The following is a 22700-nucleotide window of genomic DNA, read 5'->3' on the forward strand; positions in this document are numbered from 1 at the left end:
TCCTCCTGGTTGCCAGGTACTGGGCTGGGCGGCATGAATGCAAAGACAAAAAGGAAATGCTTTCTTCTCATAAATGAGAAGTGACCAGACCTTTGGTAACATATTCATGTACAAGTTTATGGAAAACAGATCCCAATTAACAAAATAGTTTTGGGAGATGCAGACCCCTGTGAGGATGAGGAGGAGAGGAGGGGCCCAAAAAAGGCCCCAGGGAGCAAACCGAGCTTGGAAGACGAAGGTCAAGGGGAAAGCATCCCAAGTCTGTGAAGTTAAAAGTGGTGTCATGACCCTTTCCTTCCTTCACTTCCCACTTTTTGGCATCAACAATTTCTTCAAAAAGGTCAAGTTGGACGTGTTTTCATGGTATCCTCTCACTCTTTCTCAGCCTTCTTCTTTCTTGGAGATCTGCAAACATTTTGATCTTTAAAGTGTGGGATCTTTTGGACCCCAGAAGACTTTTGTTGTGCATTATGCTGTAACTTCACTTTTTGATGATCTCACCCACACCAAGGACCACCTTCTGGATTTTGGACCAGAGGCAGCCTTCTTGGTGGACAGATAGAAACTTCTGGCCGGTCTATGTATCTGGGGACTCTCAGATTCACTCTTGCGTTGGATTTTCCAGCCTACTTTCCCCTGACCTCGCTTCCATCCACCTTCACATGGATTTAATTTGCAGGGTCTTAACAAGTTCCTCATTAGAATTCTCTCTCTTCCTCCTCTATACCATTAGTTGGAATAGATGCTGGGGTTGTCGTCAAAGGGCTCTTTCTGCAAAGACTTCCATTGAACATTGCTCCATGAGATGAAGACCATCCCAAAGTGTGTTTCTTGTGGCTTCTGGTTGGACCTGAAATCTTCTGTCTCTGGGAAGAGCCCGAGGCATTTATTCCGCTTTCCTTCGGTCATATGGTCCAAACTTTTTAGGCCAAGGAGGCCATGGCTGCCCCAATTCAGCTCTTCCTGGAGCACATCCTGGACCGCAGGTCGACAGACAAGGCTGGACCATTTGGCTTACCAAGGACTAAGCGGAAGCTAAGGGACTGTCTAAATGTGGGATGGTTCTCGGTCCCCTGTTGCCCAGTTTCTACTCCTGGCTGGTCTAGCAGTGGAGGCTGAGAGCCACTTTGCCAGCCTCCCTGATGATGCTGAGCACTGGCTTCAGAGGCAGATGGAGAAGAGCTGACCTTGGCGCGCCCTGGCAGCACTTCCCAGTGCCTGTGCCATGGTGTGGGACTCCTGGGTAGAGTGGGTCTTGGTGTTCTGGCCTCTCGAACACAGAACATGCTTTATATGTATCTGTGCCGCCGAGGGAGTGAGGTGTCACCGTAATTCATGCAAACTGCCTTCTGGAGCCTTTTCCTACATGTTGAAATTTTTGGAAGTTATTTTTCTCCAATTAGAAATTTGTGTCTAGTCCTGGCAACAGGCTGCTTGTGTTTCAAGGCCCAGTCTGGGTAAATACAGAGCTAGTCATCCCTGACAGTCTGAGAAAAAGGCCACTAATATTATTTTAAATAGTTACCATTCCTAAAAGCAAATTTCAAAACCCACAACAAAGTCTTAATAAATTAAATCCTGGTTTATATTCTCATCATCCAACTGTGTAGGGCTCAAGCTTTGAACATTTTAACTTGCCAGGACTTTCTTGACATGGCCCCTTGCGTCTGGATCTTCACAGTATGATGTGCCATGTAGGCAGACCATGATTAAATCAGAATTGTTTCCTCATCAAAACGCTTAAGTGATGCTTAAGTGGCTGCTCACTTGGACAGTACAACACAACTGGAAAATAAGACATGACCCGATGATGCTGTGGGCAACTTTTCCATGGACCAGCGTGTGCACGAGCGGTCTAAACATCCAAGGGAATGGACACAACCAGGGAAAAGTTTGCACAAACACTGACTTTGGTAACTCCAGAAGTTGTGACACGGCTTTAGAATCAGAAACGCCCCAGGAATTCCAGCTCTCTGTCCACGAGCTCTATTAAATGTGGGCCAGTCCGATATCCTTCCTCATCATACAGTGGCGCCGAGTGGCCAGGGACATGGAGACCACCATGCAGGAAGCCCTTCCCCAAATGGCAGGGCACACACCAAGAGCCCCTGCCTTCCGTCTTCAGCCCTGTTGTGTCCCTTGTGCCTCACCCTGAGGCTTTTCTGCCGCCATCTATATCGAGGTGAGCACAAAGCAGGTTCCGTCTGCCACAACTCCCTGTAAGCTCCATGAGGGGACCTGGGATGGGTTAAGTGTGCCAGGACCGTGCTCTGCCCAAGTAAGTACTTCAGCTCCGACAGTCCTGCAGTGGCTAACCAGGATGTGGCTGAGCAGCCCCTCAGCCCCCTTCCAAGCCCCAGCCGTGGCAATGCTTTCTCCAAGGAGCCTCTTTCCTTCTTCAATCAAGTTACTCTCATTGCCCCTCAAGAGTTGGGGGCCCTTAGGCCCCCCTGGACTTAGGATCACAGACTACATGCCCAATGGCAGCTTATTGACAAAGAAGGAAAGCTGGGAGGAAGAGTGGAGGAAAGAGTGCTCAGTCTGAGTCGGAAGCTCTGGATCTGGGTCCCTTCCCAGCTGTTTACTAGCTGTGTGGACCTGGGCAAGACCCACATCACTTCGGTCACTGTAAGAGCCCCTGTGTTCTTATCTGTGGTAACGCTTCCCTGCTGACTTCCAGACCTGAGCTCACACAAGAGAATGGGAAGGAAGCCACTGGCCAGGACACGTCCCCTGCTGGGCTGCCTGCAGCTGCTCTTGGCTCTTCTCCACATTCCCTGCATTAACAGGGCGGGAGACCCAGAGAGCCCCAGCTGATGGTGCTACCCCACCGTACCCCGAAATCCCCCTCCAAGAGAGCAAATATTCTGGGGAAGGCAGAGAAAGCCCAAAGGAGGAGGTGCCGTGGACATGAAGAAAGGGGCGGGGGGCCAAATGCTGCCTGACAGGATCTTTGCTTTTCTGGTGATGCAGGCAAGGCAATTGCCTTCACAGGCCCAGATTCCTCATTTGTAAACCAGAGATACTTGTGCTTCCTATGTTAGGATTGTCGGGAATGAAAAACTTTGCAAAAGACTCTATAAATATGAGTTAGGATGATGATGATGATGAGGCAACATCCCTGGCATCTGGCTAAACCCAAATCAATAAGGAAGCCCCTAGAGGAAGCTGAGTAAGGAAATATATGGAAAGCGAAAGGCCGATATCCATGTTAAGACAATAGGGATATGTCCCTTAAAGTTTGTATGATGGAAAGTTTCAAAAACAAACTTATCACTAATGAACAATGGAAGAATAAACTTACCACTTTGGAGAAAATGGACAAGGAATGTCTTAATAAGTCACCAGTACAATTGTGTATTTGAAGTTCCAAAGGCTAAAATTGTTCCAGATCCACCTGGAAGAAAAATGTGAAACTTCAGTGAGCATTATTTCCCTTTAGGAAGCCCTCATAGATACGGGTATTAACCCTTTCCTTGGTATTATAGGCCTCCCATGGCCCTGGAAGGACTTCAGAAGTAACCAGACAGGCTGAGTGCTAGGTAGACAACAGCCCTGGCCTGGTAGCTCAGACCCATAGGCGCTCTGACATGGCCACTATCTACCTTTAGTCTCTTGGGACCTCAGTTTCTCTATCTGTCAAACCAATAGGTTGGGCTGTCTGATTTCCAAGGATCCTTCTGACATCATTTAACATATTCTGTTTTGCTCTGCCCATTTACAAAGCAACACAAGGTAGTTCATGGTGAATGTAATTATTTGTGGGAACCAGGAGAGAAATAACATCTTTCCATCGTGTTCGTGAGAAAAGTTAAGAGAGGTGTTATTCAATCTAGGGAAGTCACTAAATTCATTCCCCTCACCCACCAGGCTCAGTAACTGTCCATAAAGGAAAGGAAGCTTGGTAACAGGGATTCCTGAGGAAGTCATGGGGGACACTGGGATTTACTGAGGAAGAGAGGGACCTCAGAGACCTACTTGTGCAGCTCGATGGAGGATGGATTGGGAAGGAGAGCCTTGAGGCAGGGAATTCTGGGAGGAGGCCATCAAGAAATGAGCCAGACAGAGGCTGGAGTGAAGGGGACAGATATGAAAGACATTGTGGAGGCAGAAGTGACCTAAAACTTAGGAAAGGGAAAGAGGGAAGGAAGGGGGGAGAAGAGAAAAGGGAGGGAGGAGAGAAGAGGGGGAGACGCAGGAGAGAAAAGGGAGGGAGAGAAAAGAGAGGGAAGGAGAGAGGCAAGAGAGGAGGGAGAGAAGAGAAGGAAGAAGAGGGAGGGAAGAGGGAGAGAGAGGGAGAAGAAGGAAAAGGAGGAGAGAAAGAGGAAGAGAAGAGGAGGAAGGACAAAGAAAGGGAAGAGGAAGGGAGAGGGGAGGGGTGGGGAAAGATGCACCTCTGTCCCTTTTCTTATTCAGCCTCATTTGATCCATTCTAGACAAGGTGAGTAAGCCAGAGTAAGGGAAACAAGATGGAGCAGCCAGCAGGAGCAAGAGCCGGGCAGTGTAACTGGACCATATAGAGGGTGGAGAGGTGCAAGGAGTAATAAAGCTGGAAAAGAGGGTGTGAAGGGCTTTAAATACCAAGCAGAACCGAGAGGAAGAGACAGTCAGCCCTGTTTTTATGAATGGAGGGTGACTAGGGGTGCCAGGAGGCAGAGAGAGACCCAGGAGAGATGTCAGAGGCTTGGCCCCCTCAAGAGGCTGCTGAGCATTCCTTCACCTCTGTTTTCCTCTGGATGAATTTATTCAACAATTGCTGCTTAACTTCCTACCTAAGCAGGGTACCGGAAAAAGAAAGAACCAGCAGCCCCAGCCTTGTGAGGGAGGGATGAATTGGGCTTGGCCTGCTTGATCTCAGGGTACAACTCAAAACCAAAAAGGGGGAAAATGAGAGCCATTGCCTGGTAACAAGAAAACACTTCCCGGCCCTTCCAGGGGGCAGGCGATCGCTGGAGGAAGCCCCTTCCCTCCAGTACAGGGCGGAGGGAACCACTTGCAGGGAGGAGTAGAGTGGGGGGCTCCCTGTAAAGTGGGTTGAGCCAGTGCTGGGCCAGGATCACCTCACAAGGGCTAGGCGAATGACTGTCAAGTCACAGAATTCCTAGGTGTGAAAGCAAAGATTCGAACTGGGCCAAAGAAGCAGGAGATCTCCTGGCACTCCCCTCTGCTGCTTCTCTCCCGAAAAAGGGCCACGATGAACTTGGAGTGGTTTGGAATGAAATCGTTCTCTTGAAATCACATCTTGGTCTGCGAATGGCTCTCCCGGGCTTGGAGACTCTCTTGGTCTTTTGGATGGCGACTTCACACCAGCCTCTGCCGGAAATCATTCTATTTTCTCTGTCCACACAGAGTATTCCTTCGGGAGAAAACAACTTAATTCTTCTAGGAGTAACCCATTTTTTGGGGAAACATTTAGCACACTTAACATCCGACTGCAAGACAAGCCACATTCCTTCTTCTTCCAAGATCTGTTGGCGACGCTTCCCCCACAACTGATCCTAAAATCCTGGGTCCAAACTGCAGATTGTCAAATCGAGGACGGACAAATGGAAGGACTGGCAGAGGGCACCCATCATCTGGAGAGTCGAGGGCCTCTGGGTGAGGGGGCCATTTAGGTGTTCACAGTACCTTTAACTGGGGCAATGGGCTTGTCATTAGAACTGGTTGCCTTGGCAAGCAATTCTATGTGATTTATTTTATGAATTTAAAAACCTGATTCTGAGTAGAATCTCTGGACTTAAACCATGTTACGAATTCTGTCAGCCCTGCTCTAGGGAGAAAGTAGCTGAACACGGCCAAAGATGACTAAACCAATTTCCTATGGTCCCAGACTCCTCCTCCCCACGCACACCCCTAATAGTTCCACACAGAACAACAAAAAGAGCAGCGGCCTCTTAAGCCTTCCCTCAGATAGCCCTGGGAGGCCACCGTACACAAATGAAGTACAAAGGGGGAAGTGAAAGACAACCCCTGGGAGGCCCATTGCCATAGAATAACCTCTCCCATCTGCATCCTTCTCTGTTACCATCATTGCCCAGAATGAGGGCAGAGAAACAGGGTCCAGCCCTCAGGTCTCCTGAGCCTCTGACAATCCACTCGAGGCTGACAAGGAGAATGCAGCCAAAGCTCTGGGGCTCCCTGGGAACCAGTGCTGCTTTCTCCCCATTTCTGACCCAAGGGAAAAGAGCTGCCTTGTTCATCTCTCAGAAGGACTTTGCCATCTATCCCTCCTCTCTCCTACGAGCCTATCCAAACACTCCCTTCTCTTGAAACCCTACCTGCCAATTCCTGTGGGTCAGTGGCCCTTCCTGGCGTTTAGAGGGTCCAGCAGAGAACAGAAAAGGTCCCAAAGCTCAAAATGTTGGAACAGAACTAGACATTTTTCCTTTTAACTCACATTTTAAAATGACTAAAGTAAATCCAATTGGTAAGTTTGTAATCCATGTACAAATAAATAGCACTTTACATTTTATATATCTCATGTGATCATTTTATGTTCAAATCAAAGCATACAGGATATTTTATGTTGCTAAATTACTAAGGTAAGTATAGAATTAGACAGTCTTACAGTAAGTCCGACTTCCCCTCTAATGCCCAAATGATGATGATGAAGATGATGATGGTGATGGTGATAGTGATGGTAATGGTGATGGTGATGGTGATGATGACATTAGCAAGCATTCATCCCTGCCTTTAAGGCCTGTCATATGCTCTACACACAGCCCCTCATTTGATTCTCACGACAATCCCAGGAGAGAGGAAGGAAGTCATTTGCAATCCTGACCGTCGGTCCTTAGCCCCAACTCCTATACAAGAGCCTGCTGGATACTCGAAGAAGTCACTGTCTGCTTTTAGCATTATCTTCTCCAGGTTAAACAATGAGAATGATAGAGGAAGGGGGCAGGAGAGAGGGGAATAAGCATTTATTAAGTACCTCCTATGTGCTAAGTGCTTTACAAATCTCAGTGGATGCCAACAACAGCCTTGGCCGTTTGGTGCTTTATCCCCATCCTAGAGATGTGGAAACTCAGGCTGAGGGACGTTAAATGGGGTGCCCGGGGTTCCACAGCTAAGAGGTGTCTGACGCTGGATTGGAACTTGGGTGTCGCGGAGCCCAAGCCACGAGCCGCTCAAACACTGCACGGCAAGTCTGATTGCTCAGCATCCTGGTCCGGGGTGCCCGGACGTACCTACGCCTGTGCTCTGGCTACAGCTGCCCAGGGCATCCCAGAACCCTTGTCACCCACCCGCCTTGTTCTGGACGCTCTGCTTCTGGTCAGGAAGCCCCAGGCCGGATTAGCCACCGGGAGCCAGACTGCGGGCTCCTGAGCCACAATGGCAGCAGCATCTCCCGTCGAGGTGGCCCTTGATAGTTTTCAAAGTGACTTCCCTGCCCAAGCAGGACATCTGGGCCTCCCAGAGAAGGCCCTGGTCACTGCACCCATGTTTTGGTCATGGGGGCAGTGGGGCGGGGTAAGAGGGAGCCTCCTACTCCACAGAAAAGCCAGGCTGGAATGACCCGAGCCATCAGTCAAGTACTTCCGCTTTCTGAGGAGCAAATAACCCAGAGTAAGAGTCAGGAGCTGCTTAAGCCTCTGAGATCCCCAGCCCTGCCAGCTCTCCCTGCACCTCCAATCTCTTCCCATCTCTTCTCCTTAGCTTCCTCCTATGGGAGGGGGGTAGTCAGAGGAAGAGGAAGGCGGCCCCCCAGGGCCTCTGGGCGCCTGGACTGCGGGCCAAACAAAGTGGTGATCAGAACAAGAGCACCTACACAGCCGAGCGCCTCGGGGAGAAGCCCAGTGTGCCTCCAGAGAGGGAGCGGCTGGTCACAGCCCCCTCCCAGCAACTTCCCCCCCCCCCAGAGGCAAACCCTTCCCCGAGGCTGCCCTGAAGCAGGAGGCCTGCTGGACCATGTGAAATAAACAAACAGAACCTCCCATGGCAACGGTGGGGTAACAAAGGAAACTCTCAACACCCCTGAACCCAGCAGCCAGAGGCTGTGCAGGCCCCCCCACACCAGGGCAGCCCCTGCAGACAACGCGGGGTCCTCGGCACCCACGCCGTCGGGGAGCCCCCTGCCAGACTTCCTAAATGCCCTCGTTAGTGCAGGGAGCTCCTGCTCCAGCTGAGCTTGGGGGCTGGGCCACAGGACTGGGTTGGGCATAGCAGCATCCTTGCCCCGCATCCTCCCATTCCCCAGGCCCACAGCTCACTCCGATTCCCTCCTCAATTAGAATAAAGACTCCCTGAGCACAACAAGAGGATCGGGCTCTGTTGAGCTCGGTGCACACAGCAGGTGTCTAATCAATGCGTGTACACAAGAGATGATTAAGTACCAAGACAGACAGGCCACATATACCTGCCGGGAGGCCCCGGCCTGCCATAAGTGGGGCTCTTAAGAGAATGTCTTCTCACTTTTCTTTCAGGCTATTCAAGTGGCTGCCCATGTGCCAACCTCTGGCAACCCCTGGCAGACTGCCCGAGTCTGATCTGCTGTAGGCCCAGAAGCAAGCTGTCCGAATACCGGAGGGAGGGCTCTGCGGACCGCCCGAATGGGAGCTGGGGACAGAGACGGACAGCAAGCGGGGGCCGAGAGAGGGCCGGTGCAAGGGGGAAAAGGGGGGCTCGGCATGCTGGGAGGGGGAGCGGCCTGGGGCGGCTGTTGTGCGGAGTGTGGCTGAGAGAAGGGCCGGCCCTGAGGGAAGCGAGCCACACATGCTCACTGGCCACCAGCGGCTGACCGGCCCACCGGCCAGGCGGCTTGACTGTGCTGCCACCTAATGGCCAAAGCTCACATGGGCACAAATGGGTACCAGTGCCATGGCCAAGAGCGAGCTGATGAACAGCTCTATGGGCAAGCCTGGCATGGAGGGCAGACGGGGGCGACTGGCACTACAGCCCTGCCAGGACCGTCTGGACCCCCTCCACGCTGCCAGTCACACAATCGAAAAGAAAAAAGGGAAAAAGTGTTCCTGCTCAAGAAGCTAACATTCTGCTGTGGGAGAAATTTATCATGGAAATGACCTGTGCGCTTGTGGGTCTTGTGCATGTGAACACACACATGCACAAACATTCAAGGAGGAAATGGCGTGTGCCTGTGTGTGGTACCCCCCTCACAAAGCACCCCGAAGAGAAAAAAATGAGACAAACACAAGGTAATCTGAGGAGGAAATGGTGTGTGTGTGTGTGTGTGTGTGTGTGTGTGTGTGTGTGTGTCTACGTATGCATGTGCGTAAATTTGGGGAGGGAATGGTGTGTGTGTGTGTGTGTGTCTACGTACGCATGTGCGTAAATTTGGGGAGGGAATGGTGTGTGTGTGTTCATGTATACACACACACACACAAACTAATCTAAGGAGGAAATGCTGTCTGCATGTGTGTGTTTATGTATGCATGCATGTAAATTTGGGGAGGGAATGGTGTATGTGTGTGTTCATGTGTACACACACATATACCAGTGCAAACTAACCTGAGGAGGAAATGTCTGCATGTGTAAATGCATGTCTATGTACACATGTGTGAAACTTTGGGGAGGGAATGGCGTATGTATGTTCATGTATACACACATATATACCCACACAAACTAATCTAAGGAGGAAATGCTGTCTGTGTGAACATACACATGTGTGAAAATTTGGGAAGGGAATGGTGTATGTGTTCATGTGTACATACACACACATACACATACATATATCTGTGCAAATTAACCTGAGGAGGAAATGTTTTCTGCGTGTGTGTGTCTACATATGCATGTGTGTAAATTTGGGGAGGGAATGGTATGTGTGTCCATGTGTACACACACATATACCCATACAAACTAACATAAGGAAGAAATGTTGTCTGTGTATGTGTATATGTGTCTACATACACATATGTGAAAATTTGGGGAGGGATCAGAGAACAGGGAGAGGGAAGATTTGGCTGGGAAGGAGACTATGAAATAAATACGGAGAGGCAGGAGGCAGCCTGATGCTTGCTAAAACAGCGCGTAAGTGAAGAATAAACAAGCTGGGAGTCCAGGCCTCTAGCGAGTGACTGCCCTTGGCAAAGTCCATTTTGCTCCCGAGGAAGCTCCTCCAATCACCTCCTGGGCCTTGACTTCATTCTAAGGAGAGGAAGTTTCTCGATGGACAAGTTTCAGGTGTGTAAGGAGAACATCACTACTCTTAGCAGTGAGCTGACAGTCCCGGGAGGAGAGCCATCTCCAACAAGAAATAACTCTTAAGAAGTCATTTTGTAAGCTCAGTCTAGCCATCAGCTTAATGAAACTTAATAAGGTTAGGCTACTCAATGATTTTAAAACAGACGGCCCCACAAATGTAGACCAGGAAAGCTGCCTTGGCCATAGGTTTGCAGACCACCAAGAGGCGCTGTTCCAGGTGCTGGAGACTGAAGACCCAGATAAAAGGAAGCAGCCAGAGCTGGTTCTTGGGGAGAGCTCCAGAAAGTAAGAATTAAAGAACCACAGAACTGTGGTACCCTCTCTTCTGCACATCTTTCTAGGTGCACAAATGGTGTTTAAAAAGATTGTGTGACTCGGGATCTTCACTAAACTCAGAATCCACTCTCACCCGTAAAATCTGGGGCTTCCAGATGCAGTCTCCAATCTCCAGCCACAACACAGCCCTGGGCCCAAGCACACAAGCCTATAGCACAGATCCTGCCTCCCTCCCTCACGACAGAAGGTCTCCCATTCATCTCTCTGAGGCAGCTCAGTCAGCACGAGCGGTAGGGATAAAACCCATGCACCTCCAGTCCCCCAAACCCCCAAAACAGCTTCTTGCTGTTCAGTCATTGTTTTCAACCATATCCGACTCTTCTTTCTCACCCCTTTGGGTAAGATACCCCTTTTGGGCTGAGATTCTGGAGCCCTTTGCCATTCCCTTTTCCAGTTTATCTGGAGGCCAACAATAGGAAGAACCTTAAGGAAACTAAACTGGCCCAGGATGAATCAGCCGCAAGCTGGTTCTTGCCTGTGTCTCCAAGAAACACCTGTTTGTTATAGAAACCAGGAACCCTGAATTTTCATTTCTGACACTGGCCTTTCAAGCTAGCTGGGGAAAGCAGAGACTTCTGGAGCTCCCCCCTCCCACCCCTTTTAAACCAAGGCTCTGATTGAGTCACAATCTCTGTCCCCTCGCTGTCTTCTGTGATTTATAAAGGATCTGGATCTGGAGGAGATCTCCTTGGTGCCAAAAATAACAGTAATGTGAATTTGGTGGGACTGGTGCATGATTCCCTTGCACATTGATTTCATGGAAAATAAGCTTCCTTGCACATACAAATGCATGTGATTCTTCTGGCCACAGAGAGGCACTGTTCCAGGGGCTAGACTGATGGAAGGAGGGAAGCAAGATCCCTGCTCCAGAAAGAGCCGGGAGGCGGTTCTAGAGAGCAGACCCTTCTAACAGCTCTACTCTTTGGTTCTGATAAGCCCTTTACCCAAAGATCATCGTATTTAATCCTCACAGTGCTGGGGATCACCCCAAGGGCACCATCAATATTTCTAGGAAAGATTCTGAGACTCTTCCAGGGTCCGCAGGTCCCCGAGGATCCATTCGGACCCCGGACCCCAACCCAGGGCTTTCGCCATTAGCCTAAAGTGCAGCCCGCGAGAGCCGACCCCGGGTCTGGCGCTGGATGGGAGCTCAGCTGACGCCAACGCCTCCATTTTGCGGGGAGGAAACTGAGGCTCCTCGTCACAGGTAGCAAGCGCCCCGGTGCTCTGCCTGCAGAGCACCAGCGGACCCGAAGCAAGCGTTTGTTCCGCTCCCACCAGGAGTACATGCATTTAGTAAGAGCGTCATGATCTGCAAAGCGCTTTGCACACACAGCTAGGACTACCCCCATTTTATATAGGAGATCACTGAGGCTAAAGGGTTCAGGGTCAAGGTTTGCCGGGGGCGGGAAGAGAAGGCAGACCTTCCAGTTTCTGAGGGCCGAGCCCACGGCTGCCCCGCCTGCCTCCCAGGGTTTGCACTCTCCGGGAAGGAGGAAGCAACAAGTACACTTCTATGGATTCCGCAACAAGTACGGATTAGGCGCCAGCTGTGTGCCGGACAGCTGGCAGGCAAAGCCTGCCCTCCGGCAGCTTCCACTACCTCTCGTTCCCCGGCTCCCCCACCCCCGCAGCTCCTCCGAGTCCCTTTAGCCGCATCGTCCCCTCAGCTGCATCGCCCCCCAAAGCGCTTTGCAGGCCGGAGTTCGCGGAGCGGTGACGTCACCGGCCAGACCCTTCACCTTCCCCGCGGCGCGCCCCTCCCCCCAGGACCCTTCCCTGCCTTCTGGACACCCCCCCCTCCCCGCCCGCACTCACCGAGGCTCTCCGGGCGGCGGCGGCGGCGGCGGCAGCACTGGGACGACGCGCGGAAATTCGGCGGCGCAAGAGCGGGGCCGGGGCCCGAGCGGCTGTCTTCGAGGTGGAGGCTGAGCTGAGGTGGACACGGACACGACGCGACGCGGCCGCCGCTCGCCAGCGCTACGAGGCCGGGCGGCTGTCACATAGTGGAAAACGTGACCGCACGCGCCGGACCCGCCCCCCGCGCCCAGACATTGGAGGCAGCCCCGGCTCATCTGCATAGTGGGGCGGGGACCCCGCCCAGTTCCTCGTGCCTATTGGGTGAGCTGCCTGTCGCTCGTTTTACATAAGACGCACATGGAACACCATGTTCACTCCGGCGCGGAGCCCTTCAATGAACACGAGAGGTTCCCCCGGGGTCTGCCAGATGGTTCCTTCCACTTCCGCTCCCCGGATTGCTTCATTCAAGAGCCTTCGGCGTTCCCGAGGAAGAGGGGAGCGGAGTGGATCAATCCATTTGGGAGCGGGGGGGGAGAAAAGAAGGGAGAGAAGGGAGGGGGAAGACTCAAGACTGGCCCCCACATCCACCCACCGGGGACGCGCCCGGCTCCATTGACGTCAGCGTGACGGAGGCTGCGGTTGGAAGGAGGTTTGAGCCGCGACTCGGCGTGGGCTGAGCTGCCTTCGGGAGGCGGGGGAAGGATTGAGTCGCCTGCGTGAAGAGGGGAGCGCGGAGCTGCACGGCGGAGCGGGAACTGGCGGCCTTCCGACTGACTCCGGGGCGCGCGGGGGCGTGCGGGGGCGGGCCCGCCTCGAAATGGGGATGCGTTGTCGCGCTGTCCTGACACTGACCGGGGCGTATCCGGGTATAATAAAGATGCACATAAACTCAGGTGTACGGCCGCGGCCCAGGGCGTGAGGAAAGCGATTACGGCAGATGGGGGCTTGCGCGTGCACGGAGGTGCAGAGGCGCGTTCCTTGTGTTTACATAACACCTATACACATTACCCGTACACTGCATGAACTCCTCTCGCCCACGGAGCTGGACGCCAACCAGACCCACATGTGCGTGCACTTGTGCACATACACGCTCCCGTCCGGAGCCAGATTCGTGGGGGGGAACCAGTCCCTTCTCATGTCCCCGGCGGGTTTTCTTGCAGAGAACCGGCGCCGCTTGCCACCCCTTCCCTAGCAGAGCACGAAGCTGAGGTGAAGGGTTAAATGACTTGCCCAGCGTCACGCAGCTGTTAAGTGTCCGAGGCAAGATTTGAACTCCTGAGTGTTCCGGACTCCGGAGGCGGACACCCGGCTGCCCCACCTCCCTACACATACATATACAGGGATACATGAGGAAGGAGACGGAAAAGCTGCCAGAGGAAGGATTCGAACTCCCGCCTCCTGGAAGTACCGAGCCCCAGGCCAGACATCCCAGTTAATAATTACTGAGCTAGACCAAGAGCATCACAATATAACCACCCCCTTTCTTAGCCGGAGAAGCCATGCAGAGGAAGCTGTCCTCAGAGGGAGGAAGCCTGGGATTCCAGTTCTGCCTCGGACACATCCCGGCCATGTGACCTTAGGAAAGCCTCTCTTAACCCCTGCCAGTGCTTCCTGTTTGAGGCAACTTTTTCCAGATTGAATTGCTGGGAAAGCGCCAGCTTGCCTGAGGGAAGGGAGTCTCCCCTCCTCCACTCTTCCCCACGTCCCTGAAATCCCTGGTCCCAGCTCTGCGGATGGAGCCGCACTTTCATCACAGCCACCTGTAGAGTACCAGTATTATGCCCACTTTACAGATGGGAAGTGACTCACTGGATTTGCCCAGATGGTGAGCCCAGGTGGCAGCCTAACTCACAGAGCCTCTGCAGACTCCGAGTCAAGGGCTCGGGGAGCTTCTCCAGCTTCCAGCAGGAAAATGATTGTGACCAGCTGAGAGCTAAAAGGAAGCCCGGAAGCCACCGAATCCCACTGAACTCTACCTGAAGAAGAAGCTTTCCCAACGCCCCAAAGAACTGAAAGCGTTTGAGCTGTCTTTGCCTAAGCGCCTATTCCGTGCAAGCCATCGTGCCGGGGTCTGTGAACAAGGGGGAAAACAAAGCAGTCCAGTTAATAGAAAGAGGGGGAAACAGAAAGGAAGGAGAGAGTAAAAGAGAAAGAGGAAAGGAGCCAAGGAGAGAGCCGGTGATGGCTTCCCTCCCACCCCCATACTGTGGGTCTTGGAGCAGAAGCTGGCTGTTCACTTTCCCTGACCTCCTTCAGCCTCCCACTTGCTAGCATCCTTCCTTTTAACCCCCCCAAATTACTTTGTGTCTGTTTTGGTTTTCTTTATTTACACTGTTTCTCTTTTCAAGAGAATGTAACCTCCTTTCTGGGAGGGACTCTATAGCAGTGTCCTCTGGATCCTCAGCTCCCAGCACAGAGCCAGGCACCCTAGAGGTGGAATTTAAGAGGGCGGATGCTGCTTCAGATAAACGTTGGTTCAAATGACCTCTGAGGTCCTCTGAGGGTCTAGAATTGTGTGGCTCCATCTGAGCTTTTCAGCCCTGAGTCATTTTCTCCTCATGGTCCATTAAACAAACTAGGATTCTGCTAACTTGCAGGACTTCATGGGGGACCTGAGAAATACAAAAGGGGAGGGGGAAGCATACAGGATCTTTTTAAATTAGTCTTATCCTAAACTTGACCTAAGCCACCAAGTGTGACCATTTCCATATCCCCAAAGTTGGGGATCTCTGCTTTGGACAGCTTTTTTTTAAGTGCATACTAAATTCAATATATGACTTGTAAAGCTTTCCAGTGTTTAGCACAGTCCCTGGTATATAGTAAGTGCTTAATGAATGCTTTTTGATTCTATCTGCTGGTTTATTTCCCCCTCTGAACCTCTTTCTGTTCTTTTTGTGTGTTTTAAAGAAAGCTTCACTGATTTTTTGTTATTACTATCATCATTCCCTCTCCTCATCCTCCCTTAAATCACTCAATCCAACAAACATCCATATTGGCTGTGTGGGAAACTATGTCTCTCATCCATCTCTGTTCTCTGTCGATGAGTGACTCACTGGTCCTCGGGAGCTGGACTTAACCATTACATTCATTGATCCAAGTTCTGAAGTCTTTCTTCATCACAGTGCTGTCCTTGGGGAAATTATTCTCCTGGTTCTGCTCACTCCATTTCACATCAGTTCATTGAAAGCTTCCTGATTTCTCCAGATCTGTCATTTCTTATGGTACGAAGTATTCCATTCCATTTATGTGCCTAATTTGCTCCCTAAATGATGGCCATACTCTGTTCCTCCTTATTCGATACCTCCAAAACCCACTGCCATGAATATTTTTGTCCCTATGGGCCCTTTTCCTCTTTCTTGAATGTCTTTGAGGCCATAGATTAATAGTGGTATCACTGGGTAGTCTTCCCTATTCTAAGAAGTTCACAAGCGAATAAGGCCAAATAGAAGAAAATGCTAAAAATGTGTGTTTCTAATACAAAGAATTGACCATCAGGAGAAAGAAGAGATTCAGTTGGGCCACAATGACCCTAGAGACTTTCTCCTTGAAGGATGAGTCGTATTTCAGGAGTGAGTCAAATAAGGTTGGAGAAGGGGAGCCAACAGGGGCATGGGAATGGACATGGGCACAAATAGAGGTGCTTGAGAATGGCCAGAGGCTGGTTCGAAAGAAATAGAGGCTTAGAGACCAGAACCATTCTGTGGCCTTTCCACTGTCCCAGACCAAGTGGCCACTGGGTGCAGGATTCTCCTAGATCATTAGGGATGGAGATTGAAGATAGATACTGACCTTATGTCTTCAACAAGTTAGACATTAGCTTGAAGGAACAAAACATATCCCAGAATATTCAAGATAGAATAGAGCATGGAGGCCATCTAATATGTCTCCCTGAATGAGAATCCCCTCTAATACCCTTCATAAAATGCTTGTCTGGTTTTTGCTTTATTGGGTTGTTTTCTCCTCTTAAAATGGCACTATCTTGTTTGCTGGTTTTTGTTTCCCCAACACTTAACAGTGACACTTCTAGAGAGGAGGAACCCCTAACTCTTGATGTAGCCCATTTGTCTTTTGACAGCTCCCACCGTATGGTATCTCCCCCACCCCTTTCTGCCTCTTTGCTATTTCAAGCCTTCTTTTCCATGTATTAAGAGTTTCCTTTTCCCCCTCCTTCCAGACCAGAGCCCAGCCACTATATTTGGGAAAACTAAGCCCTGGGCTCTGAGCTTTCTGAAGACACACGTTCTCATCTACTTCCTTCTCTGGCTTGCTTATAGCTTGGGAGCTTGGCTCCCACCCAACTCCATCTTGTTCTGAGAACCAATAAACACTACCACCCCCTCGGCAAAGCGCATGTGGGGCAGTCCTACTGTTCCAGCCATCATCCCTATGACTTCCCAGATCAAAGGTTGCAGGGTAGCCCTCCACATCTCTAGAAGTATGACTTTCTCCATTCAGATGTGAGCTCCCTGAGGGCAAGGACTGTCCTGCTTTTGTAACTGTAGCCTCAAAGCTTAGTATAGTGCCTGACACCTAGTAGGCCCTTCATAGTGAGGCAGCTACAGTCAGTGAAGTACTGCCTGAAGTCGAGAAGAGTTCAAATCTGGTCTTACCCACTTAGAAACTGTGTAACCCTAGAGAAGTCATTTAAATCCTGTTTGCCTCAGTTTCCTCACAGGTAAAATAAATTGAAGAAGGGAATGACAAATCTCTTTGTCAAGAACAACCCAAATAGACCACAAAGCATTAGACGCTGCTGAACAACAAAAGCCCTTAATAATGCTTTTTTTATTCATATGTAACTTAGATTTCCATTTTGCATTGGCCAAGTTGGTGGAGAAAATACTAGGCTTCCTGCTGGGTGAGGGTGAGAAGAGAGATATTCTTCATGTCTTCTTAGAGAGGGCTTCAGACCAATTTAGATACATAGAGAAACAGATTGTAGAATCTGCATCCACAGAGAAGCTGTTTTCAACTTATCTCTCTCTAGACTCTTATCTCGGGTGAGACTAGGACCTCTTTCTTATGGAACTCGCATCTCATCTCACCACTATTGAAAATGTTCATTTTGGGGGATATTTTCTGGTATATTCTAATCTGTAGAACTTCTCTGATTTCTTTTGCCATATATTTGGATAAATGAGTTTACTCACATTCACTTTTTGCGATTGTCTTTTGTGTAATTAGTATTTGATAGGAAGGAGTCATAAGTTAAGGCCTACCTTTATTCCAAATCTAGCCATCTCCAGGTAAGCAATATTTAGAAGGCCAGAAGCACTTTTTTTTTTTTTCCTGAGGCAATTGGGGTTAAGTGACTTGCCTAGGGTCACACAGTTAGGACATGTTAAGTATCTGAGACTAAATTTGAACTCAGGTCCTCCTGAGGCTGGTATCCCTCTGTTGGATTTTGGAATCAGTTTAGTGATCCCTTCTCCTGTTAATCCTAGTTCTCCGTAAAGAGCCGTGGGCAAAATACCAGAACTAACTACCCAGGCACCCCCATGAGAGTGATGTTTCTATATGTTTCACCAACCCATGTGGACACGGACACAGACACACCTTACACGTATGTGCTAGGCACAGTGCTTGGTGAGTAAAAACAAAAATGGAGGAGTTGTTGTCCTTGAGGAGCTTTCATTCTCCTAGAAGAAGCTGACATACATTGCAATGAGTAAATGTAAAATATCCAGAAAGTAAATCCAGGGGCAGCTAGGTGGCACAGTGGATAGAGCATCGGTCCTGGAGTCAAAAAGACCCGAGTTCAAATCTGGCCTCAGACACTTACTAGCTGTGTGACCTTGAGGAAGTCACTTAGTCCTGATTGCCTCCCCCAAACCCCCAAACCAAAAAAAGGGTTATTTAAGAAAATGAACGGGGATGGGGACTAGCAGGTGAGATGGACAGGACAGACCTCAAGTAGGAGGTGAGCCTTGAGCTGAGCACTGAAGGAAGCCAATGAAGAAATGGAGGTGAGGAACAGGTGGATTCGAGCATGGAAGACAGATGGCAAAGACTTGGAGGTGGAAAGTGGAATCTACCCCAAAAGGACAAGCAAGGAGGCAAGTGGAACTGGAACAAGGTCAACCGGGTGATACAGCCAGGACTCCAGCTCCTCCTTCCATCTTCCTCTCCTAGATCCTCCAGGTAGGACAGTTGGGAGGGAGAGGCTAGGAAGCTTAGGGACCCTGAAACTGGAGCAGGGTTTCCCTGATTAGCAGTTGGCTTGCTGAACCACATCTAGCAGCCCGAGGCCATTAGCAACATCTCCATTATTTTCCTGGGAACTACATGTTTTCTGAGGCCTTCCTTGGCCTTGTCTCAGAAGACAGATGTAAACTTAGGCAACTTCCCAGCCTCCTTTGCTACAATCTGTCAGTATTTGTTCTCTTAGCCTCCAGTAGGCTGACTCCAGAACATTTGTCTCTCTTTTCTACTCCTCTAACACCTAATGTCCTGTCATTCAAGCAAGTACTCCCTGAAGTAACTTGTCCCAGTGACAAACTCAGGCACTTCTGCCCAGCCTACATGTTTCACGGATCTAAGGGTTCAAACCCAGCCTTCTGTGCTCTGAGCCCCCTGGCCACATAATGGACATGGTACCAACACCAATCTAGATGGAAGATGATGATCTAGAGCAGGAAAGGACTTCAGAGGTCAACCAGTCTAACCCCGCCCCCCATTTTGCAGATGGGGGAGAGGGGAAGGGGCTTAGCCTAGGTCATGTGGATAGACAATGGCAGAGTCAGGATTTGAACCTGGGCCCTTCAGAGTCACCACCTGTTTTCTCTCTTTCTCCTTCACCGAATGACTAATCCACAAGCAAATCCCCTCTCCTCCCTCCGAGCCTCAGTTTCCCTCGTCTGTAAGGCGAGAGGGTCAGCGGTCTGGACCCTGCAAGTCCCAGGTCTTAAAATCCAAGATTCCAACGAACTCACCCAAACTGTGTTATTAAAGCGTCCCCGCACCCGCCTCCCTGGCTGAGGCCGCACATACAATCTTGGAGTACCTGCATGCAATGACTCCTTGTTGTGTTCAGTCTCGACCTGGAAACCAGGTAAATACAAAGCGTTCTTCCTTTTCCCATTAAGAATCCACATCCTTTATCCTGCCCCAACCCACTCTTGTCTCAACTTCTCTCTTGTTTCTTCTATAATTGTCATTATTCAGTCATTTCAGTCATGTCTGCCTCTTTATGATCCCTTTTGGGGTTTTCTTAGCAAAGATATTAGAGTGGTTTACCATTTCCTTCTTCAGCTCATTTTTTAGCAGATGAGGAAACTGAGGCAAAGTAAAGTGACTTGCCTAGGATCACACAGTCTGAGGCTGGATTTGAACTCATGAAGATGAATCCTCCTGACTCCAGACTCAGGACTCTTATCCACTACAGCTCCACCTAGTGTCCTCCACTATAATTGTACCCTCTCTGCTCCATGGCTAAAATTTTCATTTTTATTTTGATCAAAAGATTTGGAACACAGAATTTAATTCCAGTATTTCTTGTTTCGATTGTAAGAATTTTAATTTCTAATTTGCATAGTGGGTAGATTTTTAAAATGGGGGTCAGGGAGATCTGGATTCAAATCCCTTCTTAGATCAGGGGATCGAAGCTTAAGGCTGCTTCTACTTTCTATGACATAGGGGACTTTGGGCAAGTCACTCAAGCATCTCCCAACCCCCAATCCCTCTTTATTTCTTTGCAGGCTCTAGGCCCCAGATTGGGTGCCATCTTCATATCCCATCCTCCATCTCACCATCTGCCCTTCCTAAAGATTGCTCCCTTCTCCCTTCACCTCCCCTTCACAAAGCTCCCTTTCTCGGGCACCTCTCCCCTACATGAGTCAGGCCTCACCGATTAGAATATAAACTGTTTGAAGGCACAAGGACGGTTATTTTTTATTAATGCCACCCTGGTTGGGTTCCATTAAACCTGCATGATGACTCTAATTCTTCTCTGAGAAGAGGATAGGAGGCAATTAGTAAGTAGAGCACTAGTCCTGAAGTCCTCAGGAGGATCTGAGTTCAAATCCGGCCTCAAACACTTAACAATCCTAACTGTGTGACCCTGCACAAGTCACTTCATCCCAATTGCCTCATCAAAATATAGAAATAAATGTAGAGGAGGAAGGGGAGCTTCTGAGAATACGCTCAAGCATTTTGTTCAGGTAGAATATGTTTTTGAATTTTTAGTGATATTTTTTGTTTTCTACCTTCATTTCTGAATTTTATTTAAAGACAGAAAGAATGATTTCTGGGTAAAACACAAAAAATAGAGACATTGGGGGCCAAAGGATTCTGGCAAATAGCAAGAGAAATGGGGACCAATTAAGGTTTCTCTCCAATATATCCCTGGCCTATTCCATGTGGACTTGGAGCTGTCCAGTTCACCTTTGCCCCCTCTCATCGCCTTTAATAACAAAACCCTTGACCTCAGAGTTAAATCAATTACCTTTACTAGAAGGAGGCCATATACATAAATACATACACATATGTGTATGTATTTTACATATGCATATATATGTAAATATACACACTTTATTATATTTTAATTTTAAATTTTCTATATATTTAAAGACAAGAAAATTGTTTCCAGGAGAACTGATTCTGTCAAGTACCAGCCTTCACTATAATCCCCTAAAAGCCCCAAAGATTAAATCTCTGCCCACTTGACCTTTTCTGTCATTTTCCCTGGCGTAACCAAAGCCTCGGTTTACGTCGCTAAGAAGTTACATTTACTCTCCTACGATTTCTAAAAGCGTGGCTCTGTCTAGCTTCCTGGCTTAAATGATATGCACAAAAACCCTCCACTTAACATGATTGAAAAGAATCTCAGGCAGCCTGATCGAGGAGAGGTAGCCACTTGGCTCCATCCATATAAGCACAATCACAATGTTTCTCCATGATTTCTTGCTCACCCCTTCCTCCCTTCCTGGCTCAGCGGTGACTCACTTCATTTCAATTTAATTTGACAAGTATTTATTAAGCATCCTACTATGCGCCAGGCTTTGCACTCAACACCTGGAATACCGGGGATCCATAGAAGGAATGGTCCCAGTCCTCAAGTAGCTCATACAGGATTGTGGGGGAGATATGTATATGCAGATAAACTAATAGAGAAGATATTAAAAACTACAAAGTAATTATCCTTTTGGGGTAGGAGATGGAATGCTAACAATTAGAAGAGTCCTATTCAAATCCTGTGGCCTAATGGTTATAGTCCCTGAACGAGCATGAGGATGGCGTGAATGTTGTCTTTGTATCCTCAAAACTGAATGCATTGCCTTTGTATGCAGTAGGGGTTTAATAAATGCTTGTTGGATGGGATGGGGTCAAGATGGAGGTCATTGGTACCACAAAAGAGCAGATGAGCCAGATAATTTGCAGCCTGTTCTTCAGGGTGGAGAATGTTCTAGATGGACAATGGGATGGTAAATTGGCTTTTCAGAACACAAACTTTCTTTTCCCCTTGAAATAACCCCACCCCAAGGCCCGTGGGACCCCTAGTGTGATGGAACACTCCGATTATGGCTTGAGAAGGGCCTTAGAGGTCACAGCCCAACCCCGTCAGCTCACAGAGGCAGCCCCTTCTACTGCACTCCCCCTGCCACCAGCCGGCCCTTGCGCATCCATGAATCCTTCAGCCTCCTCCCGAGACCTGCCAACAGCAGAGACGACACTGACAAATCCCGGCTTCAAAGTCAGCCAGGGGACGTGAGGCTCTCAGGAGTGAAACACTGAGGACAAAGAGAAACGGTTCCAGCGAAGAGAGAAAAGGGAGGTGGGACTGTCTCAGGAGGCTGCTGGGCCTCAGGCGGGGAGACCAGGGGACTCTGGGACCTTCTCGCCTCAGTGACCGTGCTGAGAATCCGCTCGCTGTAAATCTGGGATCCATGAATTTGTTGAGTTTTTTTTTAATATCCTTTAATAACCGTATTCCAATATAAATGTTTTCCGCTGTCATCTGGTGCATCTTATGCATTTAAAAACATGAGTTCGAGAAGGGGTTGATAGACCTCCCCAGACTTCCAGAGGGTTCCAGGACACGTGCACAAACACGTGTGAGCACACACACACACACACACACACACACACACACACCCCCCAGAATCCCTGCTGTAAATACTTCTGATTGTATGACAATCAGGACCACTTGCCTCCCCTCTCCCCGGCTCTGGAGGTTTCCATCCCAGAACGGCGCCCAGAGCATGCTGGGACTGGGCCCCTCCAGCAACGATTGCCGGCTCCTGAGGGACACATCTGCCCGTCCCCTTTCAGACGGGCCCCTGCGTTGGCTGAAACACTAATAACAGTGGCTGCCACTTAGCTCACACCTTGTGTCCAGCGCTGGGCTGAGCACTTTACAATTATCATCTCATTTGATCCTCACAAGTAGGCTCTATGATTATCCC

The 22700-nt window shown here is 49.6% G+C and overlaps 1 protein-coding gene and 1 long non-coding RNA gene across 5 annotated transcripts in view; one reads left to right on the forward strand and one right to left on the reverse strand.

Moving 5' to 3' along the window:
* The window catches only part of PER2 (period circadian regulator 2), a 53145-nt gene extending 38538 nt beyond the window's left edge, over nt 1-14607 (reverse strand). For all 4 annotated transcript variants that reach the window (XM_051999431.1, XM_051999433.1, XM_051999434.1 and 1 more), the window contains exons 1-2: nt 12316-14607; nt 3305-3397 (exon numbers count right to left, since the gene is read on the reverse strand). The gene's annotated coding sequence lies outside the window, so the exon portion shown is untranslated. The remainder of the gene's footprint in view (nt 1-3304; nt 3398-12315) is intronic.
* Nucleotides 8686-11153, forward strand: LOC127563160 (uncharacterized). The gene is made up of 3 exons (XR_007953905.1): nt 8686-9155; nt 10503-10727; nt 11005-11153. It is a non-coding gene; the product is annotated as an uncharacterized LOC127563160 (long non-coding RNA).
* Nucleotides 14608-22700: the final 8093 nt, after the last annotated feature.

The sequence above is a fragment of the Antechinus flavipes genome, chromosome 4 (genome assembly GCF_016432865.1).
Source record: "Antechinus flavipes isolate AdamAnt ecotype Samford, QLD, Australia chromosome 4, AdamAnt_v2, whole genome shotgun sequence".
NCBI lineage: Eukaryota > Metazoa > Chordata > Mammalia > Dasyuromorphia > Dasyuridae > Antechinus > Antechinus flavipes.